General features: G+C 55.0%; 1 pseudogene; it reads left to right on the top strand.

The window, feature by feature from the left end:
* LOC120967011 (uncharacterized) overlaps positions 1-8,950 on the top strand; it is a 101,270-nt pseudogene extending 92,320 nt beyond the window's left edge.
* Positions 8,951-17,744: the final 8,794 nt, after the last annotated feature.

A 17,744-nucleotide genomic window follows, 5' to 3' on the forward strand; every position in this document is an offset into this window, starting at 1 on the left:
TTCGACGGATCCAACAAAGCTAGTTCCTGCTCTTCTCGGTCCACTGGTGGTGATGGATGCTAAGTTCTTGGTGTTGGCTGCTTGTCGTAGCTCGCCTCTGGTTCTTTTTCTGTTGTTCCTTATTCCATCTTCTATTCTGTTGTTCTTAGTTCCTTCTCCTATGTGTCGGGTGATATCTGTTGTAACCGTCGTGTTGTATCTCAATCTTATCTATAATGAAAATGGTTCAGGCTGGCGTAAGCCCGCCGTAGCACCGTCAAAATTAGTAGGGAGCTAAAACAACATTTCATTAACTTGGAATCACCCATAACACATTTGCACTATTCAACAACTTTCCTTTCTAACCAACTCAACTTCCTAATCTTCCTTTTAAGGCCTTTTAGTAAGATTACTTGCAGTTTTACTTTCTCCATAAATGTTCCAAATCTGCCCATAAGTCACATCTAGTGTGTAGGGTCATACATATAATAACTCACAAACCATGCATCGGATTAAAATGATTATTATATGTAAAATGTTTAGATTTTCTTGTAGATTCATAATATGCAACTCTGTCACATGCTAAAAATATTTAAATTGTTGTTTGTGTTAAATCTATATAAATAACATGCTTAAGTGGTTTATTACATAACTTTTAAATCGTAGCTCCGAATTAAATAAATTATATATGTAAATGGACTACAAAAACGCATAGAATAACATGGTGCATTTACTATTGCTATTTAACAAGAATAAAATTATGTTTTAGGCAGAACAGTACCAAATTCGAAAATTGCATATGCATAGGTGCAGTAGAAACATACCAATGAGGATTCTGAACTCCTTGAGAACACCTTTCCATTCTGTTGTTTCATCCGTCACTACAATCCTTTCTCTTTATGCCGGTGTACAAAAGTAGGGGTCCTTTTTGCAGCCCTTTACTTGTGCGCGGGCAGTCGCAACCACATGCCTGCGGCCGCGTTTGGCGGAACAGAAGAGGAAGCAAAGTCACGAGACTACCAGAGCCACGCTCAAGACCAGAAGCATGAAGAGCAGAGGGGCGAGGCGAAACTCCCTTGGCAAGGCCCTTGCCGGGGCAACTTACCCAACACCAACGAGGCTGTCGCCCTTGAGTCTAAAAGTTCCGACGCCACCAACCACATTGGAACCAAGGTTCGGGAGGCGCCTCCATGGTGGCATGCAGATATTTGTGAAGACAAAGGGCCTGCGAGGCCTAGGCAGGAACCAAAGGACAAGAAAACAACAAGGCCCCTTGCCGAGGATGCCCACGAGGCCCCGGCAAGGCTCCTGCCGAAGATATCCACGAGGCCCCGGCAAGACTCTTGCCGAGGGCACCCACAAGGCCCCGGCAAGACCCTTGCCGGGAATATCAGCAAGACCGCGGCAAGGCCTTGCCGCCCCGTCGCCGCCCCAGCTCAGCGCCGACCCACCAACTAAGCAGGTACCCACGTGGCAGTATGTGGCTCCTGAGCCAACTAGTCAAGCACCTATGTGGTGGCATGCAGATCTTCGTGAAGACCCTGCCACCACACCGGCTCAGCAGCCCGCCAGCCTACATGGCGCTGCACGCCTCGTTGGCCTGGACGCGTGGCGAAGCAAGGCGAAGCGGCCACGGACGGGATGGGCTTCGTTGCCATCCCCGATAAAGTAAGAAGACACCTAAGTAGCGCATTTAATGCGTTTTGTCCTGTGATGTCAGGTGATAAACTCGACTACTGTACAACTTTCCACCTCCCGTGTGCCATTGTGGCAACCCCTTTGACTATAAAAGGAGGCCCGCGGTGTACTGTGAGAGGATTTGGACTTTTTGGACCCTGCACGCTTTATAGCTAGTCCAAGAACACCAGATAAACACAAGCTAGCAGGAGTAGGGTATTATGCATCACTTGCGGCCCGAACCTGGATAAATCTCCCGTGTTGATCTCTTAAACCCGCTCTTTCCACAGCCCCGCGCCCGCTGACCGTAGAAGGGATTCCCCGTGATCGCATAGGTGTCGTTTCCACCGACATCTTTGGCGCGCCAGGTAGGGGGGCACAAGCTGTGAAAATCTGGTTTGAAGGTCAGCGCATCGACTTCATCATCACCATGGCCCCCAAGAGAAAGTGGATCACAGCGATCGGGTCGCCCGGAGCCGGCCCGTCCGCGCCAGTATGGGCAGGCGACCGGGTGGCCGCAGATGAGGCCGGAGACGTGGCCCGCGAGCATCCACAACACTCTGGCGATCGGAGCCAGGCGAGCGGCGTCGTCCGAGCCCGAGACGACGAGCCACACGCCGCTGGGTCCGGGGGCGGGGCCGTGCTACCCACGGGCGGCGCGACAACCTCTACGGCGCCCCAGCTGGCACCCGCGCCACGGCCTTCCCAGGCCGCGCGCAATGAGCGCCACCGCGATGCCGGAGCCCCTGGGCACTGCCGCGGAAAGAGTCCTGTGCGCCACTCGCAGGACGCACCAGGCCGGCATGCACGCTCGGGCGCCGGCGGAAGCGGCGCGCGACCGCGAGACCGTGACAGAGCCCCTTCTAACCTGGTTAGAAGTCGGAGCGCGTCACGGTCTACGCAGCTCTCACCGCCGCTCACGCCAGCAGAAGCGCTGGCGCACGTGCAACTGCTCCTCGACTTCCCCCCGCTGCGGAGAAGCTCGACGAGTGGAGGGCCACCATCCGAAGCCTTGTCAGCTTCGCCAATAAAGACGAGCCGCTCCCAACGGGACCCTCACGCCGGTGTTTTGTTGAGCCGATGCATGTTGGCGGTGGGGGGACCAGAGACGCTGCGACCACGGTGCAGTCTCCTCCCCCGCGGCCGCGACAGCAGCCGCCGGCCCGTCGGGCCGACGCCCGTGACAACATTTCCACGGCGTCGTCTGACCCGCGAACCCGCTGCGACCAACGTCGAGTTCTTCGAGAGCGAGCTCAGGAAGACGCTCGAACTACCATCGAGCGACGGCGGGAGGCGCGCCATCAGTCAGATCGGCGGCGGGGCCTGCTATGGACCACCCAGTGCCGGGGGGCCTTGGCGGCCTGCCTTACGAGGTGGGTTGTCCGGCCTCTACCCGAGAGCTGCGGCAGTTCCAGTGGCCCTCCCACCGCACGATCAAGCCTGATGTTGGGGAAAAGTACAACGGCAAGACTCACCCGTCGGAGTTCCTCAGCATCTACACCATCGTGATGCAAGCCGCCGGGGCTCGCGATGATAAGGTGCTCGCCAACTACTTTCCGTTGGCACTTAAGCCCAACGTCATGTCGTGGTTGATGCACCTGCCGATGGATTCCATCTCTTCCTGGTCGGACCTGTGCCACAAGGTTGTTGGCGCCTTTACCGGAGGCCACCAAGCTCCTGGCCAGGCAAGTGACTTGCATGTCATCCCCCAGAAGGATGGTGAGTCCCTGCATAAGTACATACAAATATTCATCTGTGTGCAGTACACCATCCCAGACGTTCATCCCGCCGCTGTCATCAGTGCGTTCCATCAGAATGTACGCAACCGCAAGATGCGTGAAGAGCTAGCGATGAACAAGGTCAAGGATGTGGCCGAACTTTACGTTCTGGCGGATAGGTGTGCTCAGGCTGAGGAAGGAAGGAAGTACCCCGATGAAGACGCTGGCGCGGAAACCGATTCCACGAACGAAGACGCCGCCGCCCCGACGAAGAAGGGCAGGCGCCGTAACAGGAAACGTAAGGGCAAGACCGTGCTTGCCGTTGAGGGATCCAGTGACTCCGGCACCGCCAAGAAGGCCAAGGATGACGACCCCGACAAGGAGGTTGCCGGGTGCGCCGCCTGCCGGGCCTTGGCAGCCGCCGACAAGCCAGGAGGCTCCGACAAGCAGTACTGCAAGATCCACCGCACCAAGGGCCATGACCTCCAGAACTGCCGACAGGTTGAGTTGCTTGCTGAAAAGCAGAAGGCTGAATATGAAAGGCGGGACAAGGAGAAGGGTCAGGATGGTGCTGAGGGGTCCGGCAAGAAGTGTGGCGGCCAAGGGAGTCGCCGCGGCAAAGATAGTCAATAAGAGAGGCCTGCTCGGGGCCGCGATAAGGAGGAAGATGATGATCATGACGAGGACGACGAGTCCGGCGAGCACGAGTTCCAGAAAGCTACAGAGGCCATGTGCGTCGACGGTGGCGCCTCGCTGCACACCTCTCACCGCCAACTGAAGCAGTGGGAACGCGAGGTCACTACGGCGGAGCCATCGTTCGATGCCCAGAAGCCACTGAAGTGGTCCCGCACACCCAACATTTTTGACGCCGAGGACCACCCTGATCGCACAACTGCGGTCGGGTGTTTGCCATTGTTGGTTTCGCCAACAATACGCAACCTCAAGGTGATGAAAGTACTGGTTGATGGTGGGGCTGGTCTAAACTTGATCTCGCCCGATGTGAGCAAGAGGTTGCAGATTCCTGATGGGGATCTCGAGGAGACGAGCACGTTCCAAAGGGTCAACCCGGGAAGGAGTCAGCCGAAAGGTAAGATCACGCCGCCCTTTACGTTTGGGGGCGAGCTCAACTACAGGACGGAGAAAATCGTTTTTGATGTTGCCGAGATCCCCTTGCCGTACAACGGGATCCTTGGCCGCCCAGCGCTGGCCAAGTTCATGGCGGCGCCACACTACGCCTACAACACATTGAAGATGCCGGGGCCGCTGACCATCATCACCGTCCCCTCCGACAAGAAAGACGCGCTCATCTGGGCCGACCAGCTCTACCGAGAGGCAATTGCAGCAACTGCCGCCAAGGCACTTGCTCCTGCCGCTGAAGCCCCGGGAAGGAAGAAGGCCGGCAAGACTTCTGCCGGCAGGACCTCCGGCACCCACTCCGGCAAGCGTGCCTCTTCGGAGTGCAGCGCTCCCGTCGAGGACATGCTAGAGTGCTCCACCGGCAAGAGCAAGAAATCCAAGGCTGCACCACCAGAAATCAAGAAGGTGTCCGTCAAGGAGGACGACACGGGCGGGGCTTTTACTATAAGCTCCATCCTCGACAGCAAATAGGAAAGCGCGCTTGTCGCCTTCCTGCGGGCGAATGTCGATGTGTTTGCATGGCAAGCATCCGACATCCCCGGCGTTCCCAGGGAGGTGATTGAGCACCATCTTGCTGTCTGTCCTCATGCGCGGCCCGTCAAGCAGAAGGTCAGGAAGCAAGCTTTGGAGCGACAAGAGTTCATCATCGAAGAGATCAGGAAGTTGGAGGCGGACAACCTGGTTAGAGGAGTGCTCCACCCCACGTGGTTGGCCAATCCAGTGGTGGTGCGTAAGGCAAAATGGGAAATGGAGGCTGTGTATTGACTACACGGATATCAATAAAGCCTGTCCAAAGGATCCTTTCCCTCTGCCACACATCGATCAGATTGTGGACTCCACTGCCGGATGCGACCTGCTGTCGTTCCTCTATGCCTATTCAGGATACCACCAGATCTTCATGATGAAGGGAGACGAAGAAAAGACCACATTCATCACCCCATATGGTACGTACTATTTTGTACGAATGCCTTTCAGGTTGAAGAGCGCTGGTTCGTTGTTTGCCCGAGCGATCCAAATTGGTTTTGAGCCCCAGCTACATAGATGGAAGCTTGTATGGACGACATAGTGGTCAAAACCAAGGACAGGGACACACTCGTGCAAGATTTAGAAGAAACATTTGCAAATTTGCGCAAGATCAACCTCAAGCTGAACCCTGAGAAGTGTGTCTTCGGCGTTCCGTCTGGCAAGCTTCTCGGGTTCTTTGTGTCACAGCATGGGATCGAGGCGAACCCTGACAAGATCAAGGCAATTGAGCAGATTGAGGCGCCAAAATGGGTCAAGGACGTCCGTAGGCTCGCTGGCTGCGTTGCTTCCCTGAGTAGGTTCATCTCCAAATCTGCTGAGCGCACCCTCCCCTTCTTCAAAAGTTTGAAGAAGGCGGGTCTAGTAAAGTGGACTCCGGAGGCAGAGGCAGCACTGCAAGATTTGAAAAGGTACCTTTCCTCCACGCCGATACTAGTCGCACCTAAACCACAAGAGCCGTTGCTGCTATACTTAGCGGCAACAAATCAAGTGGTCAGTGCTGCGCTAGTGGCACAGAGGGAACTCGAGGGAGAAGCAGCGGCAGCAGCGGAGCCGCCAGGTGATCGGCCGAGGCCCTCCCCGGTGGGGCTTGACGTCGGCAAGGCGGAACCCCTGGCAAGGCCCGGTCACGGCAAGGCGGAGTCTGCACAGATGGGTGAAGTTGAACAGAACAAGAAGATGGTGCAGCACCCAGTTTATTTTGTCAGTTCCCTCTTGCAGGGGGCTAGGTCAAGATATTCTGGTATGCAGAAGCTACTTTTCGGCCTCCTCATGGCCTCGAGAAAGCTGCGCCACTATTTCCAAGCACATGAGATCACCGTTGTCACCGCCTCCCGTTGCAACGAATCTTGCACAACCCAGATGCAACTGGGAGGATTGTGGAGTGGGCATTGGAGCTGTCGAGCTTTGGCCTCAAGTTTGAAAGTACTTCAACAATCAAGATCCGAGCCTTCGTAGAGTTCATAGCAGAATGGACCGCAACGCTCGACGAGGAGATTCAAGAGACGACCCTTCCCGGCAAGGAGACGAGCAGTGAGTGGATTATGTACTTCGATGGAGCTTTCTCACTCCAAGGTGCTGGTGCCGGCGTGCTACTCGTCGCACCCACCGGAGAGCACCTCAAGTATGTAATCCAGATGCACTTTCCCCGGGAAAAATCAACGAACAACATGTCGGAGTACGAGGGACTGCTGGCTGGTCTCAGGATTGCGGCAGACCTCAGAATCAGGAAGCTCATCACCAGAGGTGATTCGCAGCTCGTCGTCAAGCAAGTGAACAAGGATTACCAGAGCCTGTTGATGGAGGCCTATGTGGATGAAGTGAGGAAGTTGGAAGAGCGCTTTGACGGGTTCCAAGCAGAGCATGTTTGCCGAGCGGAGAACGGCATTGCTGATGACCTGTCAAAACGCGCTGCCCTCAAGTTGCCTGTGGAACCAGGTACCTTTGTACTTCAATTAACTCAGCCATCCGTTGAACCATCAGCAGGACAGAGCAAACGAAGGAAGGCGGGCCCCGGCAAAGTACTTTCCCGCTGAGCTCCCAGGAGCTGCCGGCAAGGACGTTGCCGGGTGTCCCAAGCTTGCCGGAGAGCAGCAACCCCCGGCAGGGCCTCAAGCCCTAGCCGTAGAGGCAGCTGCCCTCACGGCCGAAGATGTGCCTTTAGTCCTTGCCGTTGAGCCCCAGGCTCCGGCATGGGCGCATCCCACTGTCCGTTTCCTCCAAATAGGGGAGCTTCTTGAGGAACAAGAAGAAGCAGAGAAAGTAGTCCGTCGGTCCAGCATGTACCAGTTTGTGGATGATGCCCTGTACAGAATGAGACCGAACGGTGTGAAGTTGAAGTGCATTCCTCGGGAAGACGGGCTGAGGCTGTTGGTAGAAATACACGAAGGCATGTATGGCTCCCACATAGGGTTGAGAGCCCTTGCCGGCAAAGCGTTCCGGCAAGGCTTCTTTTGGCCCACCGCCCTCCAGGATGCAACTGCCCTAGTAACCAAGTGTGAAGAGTGCCAGTTCCATTCAAAGAATCTTCATCAACCAGCCCAAGCCCTTCAGACAATCCCTCTTTCCTGGCCATTTTCGGTCTGGGGGCTCGACATACTGGGCCCCTTTCCCCGCGTTGTCGGGGGCTTTGAGTACTTGTATGTCACGATCGACAAGTTCACAAAGTGGCCAGAAGTGGAACCAGTGAGAAAGGTGACAACACAGTTAGACATCAAGTTCTTCAAGGGACTAGTCTGCCGTTTTGGTGTGCCCAACAGAGTCATCACCGACAACGGCACGCAGTTCACGAGCCACACCTTCATGCAGTACATTCAGGACCTCGGCAGCAAGGCCTATTTTACTTCTGTTGCCCATCCCAGAAGTAACGGCCAGGCCGAAAGGGCGAATGTAGAAGTGCTGCGAGGTCTCAAGACTAGGACTTTTGACAAGCTGCACAAGTGCGGAAGGCGCTGGGTTGATGAGTTGCCAACGGTTCTTTGGTCGATTAGAACAATGCCAAATCGAGCTACTGGCTAGACACCATTTGCCCTGGTTTATGGGGCAATGGCAGTTCTCCCCACGGAACTCATATACGGGTCACCTTGAGTGCTCGCTTATGATGAGCTTGAGCAAGAGCAGTTGCGCCAAGAGGATGCGATGCTCCTTGAGGAAGATCGTCTTCGGGCTGCTGTGCGAGCTGCTCGCTACCAGCAAGCCTTGCGCCGCTATCATAGCCGCAAGGTTCATGCCCAAAGCCTTGAGGAAGGCGACCTTGTTCTTCGGCGGATTCAATCCGCCAAGAATTCAAGCAAGTTGACGCCGAAGTGGGACGACCCTTATCGAGTAATGCGAGTCACCAGGCCCGGCGCAGTCCGCACGGAGACCGAAGATGGCATTCCAGTGAGCAGCTCCTGGAATATCGAACATCTTCGCAAGTTTTACCCCTAAGGCGCGGTTACCGGGAGCCCCGACAACCCCCTTTTTGTACTAGCCTTGCCGGCAAGGCATGTAACCCTATGTACTAGCCTTGCCGGCAAGGCATGTAACCCCATGCGTGGCAGAGTCTTATCGGCAAGCCAAGGTTGACGTGAGGGGCGGGGAACCCTGTGTTCACCCACATATCGCCATTGCAACACCCCTTCATGTGAAGCCTTTTGCTCGGCCGCTGGTCGATCTCGACCACCCTCGCGAACGCCTCGGGAAGGTGAAGGCGGCTGGCTCACGCAGCTGCAGGATGAACTCCAGCACCGTGTCCCCAACATGGTCGCTCGATGAAGCAGGAGGAGACGGTGGCGGAGATGGGGACGGAGATGGCGATGACGCAGGTGTTCCCCTTCCGCGACCGCCTCTGCCTCGACCACCTCGCCGACCGCGGCCCCGTCCGGCGCCTCCACCTCGAGCATGGCCTTCGCCTTGGACGGCAGGGTCTTCCTTGACCGCCGCGTCTCTCTGGCGGGAGGAAGACCTGGTCGCCTCCGCAGAAGAACGGCCGCGACCACGCCCTCTCGCCATGGCGGTGGATAGAGAATGAAGATGAAGGGAAGACGCGAGGAGGTGCTCCTCCTCCCCCCGAGTCCCCTTTTTATAGCTGGGCGGGGGAGGCCAAAAGACTAGCTCTACGCCTCTGAAGAGCCCGTTCAGGTCCGGCTCATTAAGTGGCAATGAGCAAGTCCATCGACCGCCCTCCCCGCCCAATCAAAGGCACGTAAGTAACGGCCACTACGCGCCTTCCCATATCCCGTGCGTTTGTCACCTACCCCACGCCGTGCATGCGGCGTATGTGGCACAAGGGCCAGGCGTAGTGGGAAACGTGGAACGATGGTTCCAAGGCAGAGAGAGTAAATGAGCAGCGGCCCTGCTGTTTTAAAGGGACACGCAAGCCGCCTCTTTACTATTCACCGCAGGATGACGCAAGCATGCCGCGGTCATTCCACGCACGACCCCCCACGTCACGCATTCAACGCAGGTCATGGGGAAGCGCAACTGGCGGGGGAGTTGTTGCGATAAAATTCCATCACGCGCGCGCCCGCGCACCGTTCTGGGCCTGGCCCAATAACGCCCTGTGCTTATATGTGGCCCTGGCCCGGGGGCACCTGTCGGTGTACAAAAGTAGGGGTCCTTTTTGCACCCCTTTACTTGTGCGCGGGCAGTCGCACCCACACGCTTGCGGCCGCGTTTGGCGGAACAGAAGAGGAAGCAAAGTCATGAGACTACCAGAGCCACACTCAAGACCAGAAGCATGAAGAGCAGAGGGGCGAGGCGAAACTCCCCCGGCAGGGCCCTTGCCGGGGCGGCCTTCACAGCCCCGGCAAGAGCCTTGCTGGGGAAACTTACCCAACACCAACGAGGCTGTCACCCTTGAGTCTAAAAGTTCCGACGCCACCAACGACATTGGAAGCAAGGCTCGGGAGGCGCCTCCATGGTGGCATGCAGATCTTTGTGAAGACAAAGGGCATGCGAGGCCTAGGTAGGAACCAAAGGACAAGACAACAGCGAGGCCCCTTGCCGAGGATGCCCACGAGGCCCCGGCAAGGCTCCTGCCGAAGATACCCATGAGGCCCCGGCAAGACTCTTGCCGAGGGCACCCACAAGGCCCCGGCAAGACCCTTCCCGGGAATATCAGCAAGAACGCGGCAAGGCCTTGCCGCCCCGTCGCCGCCCCAGCTCAGCGGCCGACCCGCCAACTAAGCAGGTACCCACGTGGCAGTACGTGGCTCCCGAGCCAACTAGTCAAGCACCTACGTGGTGGCATGCAGATCTTCGTGAAGTCCCTGCCACCACACCGGCTTAGCAGCCAGCCAGCCTACATGGCGCTGCACGTCTCGGTGGCCTAGACGCGTGCCGAAGCGGCGACGGACGGGACGAGCTTCGTTGCCATCCCCGATAAAGTAAGAAGACACCTAAGTAGCGCATTTAATGCGTTTTGTCCTGTGATGTCAGGCGATAAACTCGACTACTGTACAACTTTCCACCTCCTGTGTGCCACTGTGGCAGCCCTTTGACTATAAAAGGAGGCCCGCGGCGTACTGTGAGAGGATTCAGACTTTTTGGACCCTGCACGCTTTGTAGCTAGTCCAAGAACACCAGATAAACACAAGCCAGCAGGAGTAGGGTATTACACATCACTTGCGGCCCGAACCTGGATAAATCTCCCGTGTTGATCTCTTAAACCCGCTCTTTCCACAACCCCGCGCCCGCCGACCGTAGAAGGGAGTCCCCGTGATCCCATAGGTGTCGTTCCCACCGACACTTTATTTACTTTTATGTTATTTTGTTATAAGTCACTCCACTACTCAATTATCATTTATATCCACCCTCACTCTACTTTAAGTCTACAATTATCTGCAGGCACGAAAATACATAATTCTCTACAAGAGGCAAAAGGCTGATTCCTGTGTTCCTTGTGGGATCGATACTTTTACTTCAAAAAAGCTACAACTAAAGCCTATGCACTTGCAGGCCATTTCGAAGTAATTATCTGCAGGCCTTATGTTTTGAATTATTTTATGTCCTAATGGTTTTTGCAGATAGAAAGCAACCATGGTCCTTTACGAACAAATTTGTCAGGTAGGAGTGGAATTGATGGCAGGACCGTCTAGAAGAGAGAATGTTATATCATTTGGTCCCGACCTACTTGGCAAAGCTTATGAGATAAACCCTCGGTTAATTGATGTGCTGAAAGGGAATATATTCCAAGGTGATGCAACTGAATGCCCATATATGCATATTAACAAAATTAACATTGCGTGTGGAACTTTCAGTTGTAGGACTTGACTAATGAAGAGATAATGGCAAAAATATTTCCTTATTCATTAGATGGAGGAGCTGCCAGATGGTTAGAACGCCAGTCTGCGATTGTCTTGAGAAACTGGCCAGAATTATTGGCTGCATTCTATGCTCATTATTATCCTCAAGGGAAATTATACACGATAAGAAGGAAGATTATCAGCTTTGTTCAAAGGAAAAGAGTAAGGTTGATCTTGTTTATGATATTATTAAGTATTACCTTAGAACTACAAAGGTAAAAGACTTCCGTAGTGAGCTAAATATTGGAACTGACCCCATGTTGCATGTTTTGAAAAACTTTTCTAAGTTCTTGAATTTGCCAGAGAAGAAGTACTTGAAACACAATAGGGAGTCTAAATCCATCCACATGGTAGAAGAAATAGTGAAAAAGACCACTCCACCCGAGAACCAAAAGTAAGCTTATCGTAAGCCAAGTGGCAAAAAGCCAGAGGGAACACTATTAGCTAAGGGGAAGAGGAGCATCAAGGTGGAACAATGCGGGTCTCCACCTTATGTTGATATCGTGGAAGAACTTGCTACCCTATATCAGTGGTGAAAAAAGAGGTCTACCTAGGTAAAGACACCACTTCCTATCTTAAAGGATGCGCCGAAGGTAAAGATGCAGGTAAACAATCTTATCATGTTCCTTCGGGTGCAAGTCTTCACTACAAAAAAAAGACACATCCGTGACATTTTGGGCCGAACGGATTTTTTTTCTGTCATGCTTATGACACTTCTATGATGATAGTTGTGACGAAACTCGGTATCATCATAGATGTGGTGGGCTCCTACTTCTATGACAAAAAATCATGGCAGAAAATGGGCTTTTCGTCTTGGGCGGGCCGGAGACATGGCTGCATGACATTCTTTGGGCCGTCCATGACGGAAAAAACCATGGTAGAAGCGAGGGCGAGGAAAATATCGGGGAGTTCCCGGTTACGGTGGGTGGTCGGGGCCGAGCGATGCACATTTCTCTCATACACGTACGCGCGTGGGTGTGAGGCGTTGGGCTCTAACTGAACCCGAGCGAGGCGTTCGTCTACTGAACCCGAGCAATTGCACAGCAGGCTACGCGTTACTGAACCCGAGCGATCGATCGATCGCTGGCTGTTAACTGAACCCGATCGAGTGATTCCTTCACTACTACTGCTAACTAAAGCCGATCGAACCTGCTGCCTCTTGATGAATAGTGAGCATTGTTGGGGGTTGGATGGACAGTTGCCGGTGGGGGTTGGATGAACAGGACCCCGTGGTAGTAGAGGCCGTTGCCGCTGGATGAACATGACCCTGATCAAGCCAGTTGGGGTGGATGAACAGGACCCCGTGGAGGGCTGGATGAACAGAACCCCGTGGAGGGCTGGTTGAACAGTAGCCGTTGGAGGGCTGGATGAACAGTAGCCCGTGGAGGGATGGTTGAATAGGACTCCGTGGAGAGGGCTGGTTGAACAGTAGCTGGTGGAGGAGCGGTGGAGGCTGGATGAACAGGAGCCCGTGGATGAACAATAGCTGGTGGAGGTAGGAGGGAGACGCCGTGAATGCACAGTCACTTGTGGAGGCTGGAGGAGGTCGACGGTGGATGAACAGTAGCCCGTGGAGGCTGGAGCGAGGCAGTAGACGGTGGATGAACAGTAGCCCGTGGAGTACCGTTTTGCAGTACGCCACACCCCTCTCGATGAACAGGACCCTCATTTCGACCGTAGGTGCTCCAACACAAGTCCGTTTCCTCTGTTTTGCGGTACGCAACACCCCTCCCGATCAACTGCACCCCGTTTCGACCGTAGGAGCTCGAACACAAGTTCGTTTCATCTGTTTTACGGTACGCCAGACCCTTCCCGATGAACAGGACCCCGTTTCGACCGTACGCGGTCGAACACAAGACCGTTTTCCTCCGTTTTGCGGTACGCCAGACCCCGTTCTGGCTGTTCCGTTGAAGCCAGTAGGCTCCCATTGAACACGACCCATTCCGACCCAGTCTGTTGCCTCCCGATGAACAAGACGCGTTCCGACCCAGTCACTTGGCTCCCGGTGAACACGACGTTGTTTCCTCCGTTTCGACCCAGCCGGTTGGCTGCCCATGAACAGGACGCCGTCGTTGCCTCTCCATGTACAAGAGCCTTGGCCGTACGTATGCGCGGGTAGGCGTTCGAGACCCCGTCCGTATGTACGTATGTGGCCGTATTTACTTTATTGCACCCTGGTTATACGTACATGTACACGATATTGACGGGACTGTGTGCCATGCTACGTCCGCGCCTCTACTATGACACGTGCCCTTCCTTACTCGGCCACAGTTCATCGCTGCAGCCTGCAGACAAATCGATCGACCAGTATGTACAGACACGTTCGCAACCAGAATGACAACGCTACGTACGCTTCAACCAGGTGGGTCCCGACTGTCAGGGAGGATAAGGAGGCACTTCGTTGCATGCAAAGTTATTGCTGGTGGGTCCCAGCTGTCAGGGGGAGAATCATTTTCGTGCCAGTAATATGGATGCACTTCCTTGCATGCGAAGATGTAGCTAGTGGGTCCCAGCAGTGAGGGGGAAATGTTTTTTCGCGAAATACGGTGGCCCATCCAGTGGGTCCCTGCTGTCAGGTGGAGGAATCATTATTTTACGCGTAATAAGGTTGCACTTCCTTGTTGCGGCCGTGGACTCAGCTGTCAGCCATTCCACGTATAGTACTCTTCCGATGGAAGTCGTTCCTTGACCACATATGACCACGCCGCGCCAAGAGCACCAAGGCGGTGGACGACGGCGAGGCCTAGGAAGGGGACGACACGGAGCCGGGGAAGACGTGACAGTGGATGCCCACGCGGAGAGGAGTACGAGGGTTGACTGGTTCGGCTGCGGTGTGAGGCTGCCGTCGCCGCAGAATAACAAGGGGTGTGGGTGAGTAGAGGGATGGCCTGGCCAGTGGTGGGAGTAGTAGGGGGCGGTGAGGCCTTCGCGGCAGCACAGCCGACCACGAGAGGCAGGAGCACGCAGTGGTTTGGACGGCTGGAGCAGGAAAATCAGAGGTTGAAGAAGCAGGACGCCCGTTGGATGTTAACAATCCAGCGGTCACTCTTGATAGAATCGTTTGTTGACTAAGTTGACAAAGCCCTCCGTCCGCGTCAACTTAGTAGGCCCATGAGTCAGCCTCCCACTATGGTGGGTCCCAGCTAGTAGGGGGAGTATTCATTTATTTGTGCGTAATAAGGAGGCACTTCCTTGCGTGCGAAGATATAGCTGGTGAGTCCGAGTTGTCATTGGGAGTATTCATTCTTTTTGGCATAATAAGGAGGTACTTGCTTGCGTGCGGCCATGGACCATGTGGGTCCCAACTGTCAGCCTCTCCATGTACACCCGTCTTGCGATGTTGTCGTTTGTTGACAACGTTGACCACGCCGTGCCGAGAACACCAGCGTGATGGACGACGGCGAGACCCAGGAAGGGAATGACCGGGAGGCGGCGAAGCCACACCAGTGGAGGGATGTGGGTGAGTAGAGGGATGGCCTGGCCAGCGGTGGGGGTAGTAGGGGGCGGTGAGGCCTGCGCGGCAGCACAGCCGACCACGGGAGGCGGGAGAAGGCGGTCCTGCCGGCGCTGGATTTGGTGGCTGGAGCAAGAAGACCAGAGAGTGAAGAAGCACGATGGCCGTTGGATTGACATCCAATGGTTAGGTCTACTAGAGTCGTTTGTTGACGTATATAATAAGTAAAAAATTCTTGCATACACGCCAACTTAATAGGCCCACAAATCAGACCATTCCCTATTTTTTAAATAATTTACAGCTCATTGCAACTTCTTATGCAATTTATTGCAGTTCGTTTTTTGTTGGCAAGAGCCAGGGTTAAAAATTTAAACAAAATTCCGCATATTTCTGTGGGTTCCAAACTATTTTTAATACCAAAATATCAAGCCAGATTTACAGTACTTTGAAGATATATTTAAATTAGGTTAAAGCCGAGTGAAATTGGAATATGAAAATGTGAAAAAATTCAGAAATTATAAAGTAATTTCCAATTTGTCATCTATTTTTTATATTTACAGCCCATTTCGTATCACTTTCAAGATTAGCAGGCGTCTTGAAAGAGTTGCAGCCCATCAGGGCGTAGAAAAATAGGTAGGCCTAGATTGGGTATTCTTCAGAAAAAATAAACTGGGCTCATTTTCACAAAGAGAAAATAGCTGGGCTGGTCATGTGGTGAACGTAAAATATAAGCCTGTGCTAGATGGGCCACAACCTAGTTGAAACCCTGCTCCGTCTCAACAATAACAAAAAAATACTGCTCGAGCAGCTACATCCCAGGTGTCAGCCGATCTTGTGCTGTTCTCTTGTCTATTGACTATATACGCTGACAATGTCGTGGGTCCCTGTCGGATGTGGAGTTCCAGCAAACCCTTAAGGTTCGAACACTGGGGTGCACGCGAAGTCTCTCCCTCCTACCGATCTACGCTCTAGCTCGCTAAGATCTCGCGGATGAACTCGACGAACTTGCAACACAGAAAGACACGGGGTTTATACTGGTTCGGGCCACCGTTGTGGTGTAATACCCTACTCCAGTGTGGTGGTGGTGGATTGCCTCTTGGGCTGATGATGAACAGTACAAGGGAAGAACAGCCTCCTGAGGTTGAGGTGTTCTTGTGCTTGTGTAGTTGAGGATGATCTGAACTAGTTCGGGATCAGTTTTCTCCTACTGTGGTGGCTAGTCCTATTTATAGAGGCCCTGGTCCTCTTCCCAAATATCGAGCGGGGAGGGAGCCAACAACGGTGGGCAAATTTGAAGGGGGACAGCTAGTATAAGCTATCATGACAAAAGCGGTCTTCGCTTGCGAAAAGCTCTGGGGTGACGCCGTCTTGGGCTCCACGATGACCTCTGCCTTGCCGTCCTCCTGGTCTTGGTCTCGTTGCACCAATATGGCAACCTTTGCCTAATGCCTCGGTACTCTTTGCCTGCGCTGGCCTCCTTAGCACCAAAGAGGAAATAAGGACACTGCGCGCACCGGCGCCCGCCTGGCACCCGCCTGGTACCGTTCGTCATGGCTCACGTCATGAGAGCCTTGTGAGGTTTGCCTTGCCTTGATATCTCCGCTCCTCATGAGCCTGCCTGGCTAGGCCACTCCAGAGGAGGTATTGCATCGTCCGCCTCGCGTGGCTTGGGCCCTCGTGAGGGTCTTGGGTGCCTTGTTGACGAAGATGGGCCGTACGGCCTGTTGCTTGGCCACGCTGTGGGCCGCAGGCAGGCAAGTCTGGGGAACCCCGTTCCCAGAACGCCGACAGTAGCCCCCGGGCCCAAGGTGCGCTCGGGCTTGGCTTCGCGGCGAAGCCAAGGGTCAAGTTCGGAGCACCGCGGGCACCAAAAGCCTGCGGCCTCGGTCGATGCGTGGCGGTTGATTGGACGTGGGCATCTCCGCTTCCCCACGCTGCCTCGGCAACTGCATGACTTGACAAGTCCCTGTGACATGCAAGGAAAACCATCATTACCCGCCATCGTGGGAGACGCCGGTTGGCCTTCTCTTGCTATAAATGGGGAGGGAGGCGGAGCCCCCGTTGCCCATTTCTTCCTCGCTTGCTTGCTTCTCTGCTCCATTGCTTGCAGTGCCATCGATGGCGCCACGAAAGAAGTTCTCTGCCGCCGAGAAAGGAAAGGCCCCTCGTGAGGGCCTCGGTTCCCCGGCGCCCAAGCGCGGCCGCGGCCGTCCGCGCAAGCATGCCGCGACCCCCGCCGTGGCCCACCGTCGAGGTGGCACCGCGGCACGCGGAGGGGATCGTCCCATCCATGGTGGTTCAGCCGATGAGGGGAGGCGCGCGATGGTGGCGCGGCCTCCCCGCCCGTGCTTCCATTTGGCTGAGGTGTCGCCGAAGTTCGTTGTCTGGTCGGAGAGCCCGGCTGGTAACTGGCTCCATCTTCCGTGCTTCTTCGCCGGCGAACTACCGGGCTTTGGTCCGGGCGGGCTCTGGCTGCAGGCGGACGGCTGCTGCAGCAGGGCCTCTTGGGTTGCGGTCAAGACTTCCGCCGCGGGCAACATAGCCCTGGCCTGCGGCTGGCAGACGTTCGCCCGCGCGCGCGGCCTGGGCAGGTGGTGCACTCTCCACTTCAGGTACGATGGTGAATCGACCCTCTATGTGAGGGTGTTCGGGGAAGATGGTCGCCGCGCCGGGTGCTGCCCCGAGACGGAAGACGATGAGGAGGTGCTCGGCCTTGGTGATGGTCGCGATGAGGACGAGGGCGAGCCTGCCCTCGGCGGCGACCGTGTCTCCTCCAGCTATGGCGGCTCTTCCTCCGGTGACAGCTCCAGCAGTGGTGGCTACGACCAGCCACCGCGCCCGCTTCGAAGGAGGCAGCGGGTCATCTCGTCGTTGCGCCTCCGTGAAGCGCGAGGAGGGTTCTGGCTAGGCTCGGGGCGTTGCCAAGGGCCTGCCTCTGCGGATTGCTGCAACGCTGCTTAGCTTAGTTTT

This window comes from Aegilops tauschii, chromosome 6 (genome assembly GCF_002575655.3).
Source record: "Aegilops tauschii subsp. strangulata cultivar AL8/78 chromosome 6, Aet v6.0, whole genome shotgun sequence".
Classification (NCBI taxonomy): Eukaryota; Viridiplantae; Streptophyta; class Magnoliopsida; order Poales; family Poaceae; genus Aegilops; species Aegilops tauschii.